Source organism: Orycteropus afer, unplaced genomic scaffold (genome assembly GCF_000298275.1).
Source record: "Orycteropus afer afer isolate SDZICR_OR568_19922 unplaced genomic scaffold, OryAfe1.0 scaffold00735, whole genome shotgun sequence".
Lineage (NCBI taxonomy): Eukaryota > Metazoa > Chordata > Mammalia > Tubulidentata > Orycteropodidae > Orycteropus > Orycteropus afer.
This window is the reverse complement of record NW_006922322.1, coordinates 674,897-676,508: the sequence shown is the minus strand read 5'-3', so window position 1 is coordinate 676,508 and position 1,612 is coordinate 674,897.

The following is a 1,612-nucleotide window of genomic DNA, read 5'->3' as shown; positions in this document are numbered from 1 at the left end:
TTCTCCTTTTATCATGATTTTGCTTATTGGTTCAGTTATGAGGGTGTTTGTTTTCTTTATGTTGAGGTATAATGCTTACTGAAAATTGTAGTCTTTGATCTTCATCAGTAAATGTTTCAAATTATCTTCACTTTCAGCAAGCAAAGCTATGTTATCTGCATATCACAGGTTGCTAATGAGTCTTCCTCCAATATTGAGGCTGCTTTCTTCTTCTTATAGTCTAGTTTTTCAGTTATTTTCTCAGCATAAAGATTGAATGAGTGTGGTGAAGGGATACAAGCTTGATGCATGCATTTCCTGATGTTAAATCACTCAGTATTCTCTTGTTCTGTTCAAATGGCTCTCTCTGGATCTATGCAGAGGTTTTATTTGAGCACAATGAAGTGTTCTGGAATTTCCATTCTTTGCAATATTATCCAAAATTTGTTATGATTCACATTTTTTTAATGCCTTTGCCGAGGCAACAAAACACACATAAACATCATTCTGGAGTTATCTGCTTTCAGCCAATATCTATCTGACATCAACAATGATATCTTTCATTCCATGTCCTCTTCTGAATCTGGCTTGAATTTCTGGTAGTTTCCTGTCAATGTACTATTGTATCCATTTTTTAAAGTATCTTCAGCAACATTTTACTTGTGTGCAATATTAATGATATTGTTTGATAATTTCTGAATTTTTTCATCATTCGTTGGAATGGGTCCACATATTGACTTCTGCCAACCATCTGGGGCGGAAGGGTAGCTGTTTTCCAAATCTCTTTGCACAGCCTAGTGACTGCTTACAGCATGGCATCTGTTTGTTGAAACATCTCAAGGGGTATTCAGGCCAATTTCTACAGCCTTGTTCTTAGCTACTTCCTTCAGTGCAGCCTGAACTTTTTCCTGCAGTTGCATCAGTTCTTTATCATATGATACCTCCTGAAATGGTTGAACATCAACCAATTGTTTTTGGTACAGTGTACTCTTTCCATTTTTATTATTCAGTATTTTGCCCATAGAATACTTCAGTATTACGAAACAGCGCTTCTATTTTTAATTCCATTCTGTCAGCTTGGAAAAATGTCAAAATTGAACAAAACCAAAAAAACAAACTCACTGCCATGAAGTTGAATCTGACTCATGGCTATTGACCCCTCCTTGGGTTTCTGAGGTGGTATCACTACAGAAGTAGATGGCCCAATTTTCCTTCTGAGGAGTAGCTGGTGGGTTTGAACCACCAGCCTTCTGGTTAGCAGTCAAATGCCTTAGGCACTACACCACCAAAGCTCAAAATATTTGAATAGAACATTGAATAATTATAATAAAAAAAGCATTTTGATTAATATTAATCAGTGTTTCTCTTTGTGTTAACACAAAAATGAACTGTTGTATTTCGATTGCTTTTATATGCATTGGAGAAATGTTTTCATGAAGAATTTTCAATGTGAGCTTTAAATATTTAGCAAACACAAATAAGAATCTAGAACATAGTAATTATTATATAATTATATCATTAGTTTATTAACACCTTTTACCGTGTCTCTTAAACTACTACACAACTCAGCACTCTATTTGAGTAAATTTAATTGAAGACTTAATTTTTGTTGGCCTTTTAATTAGGCATGAAG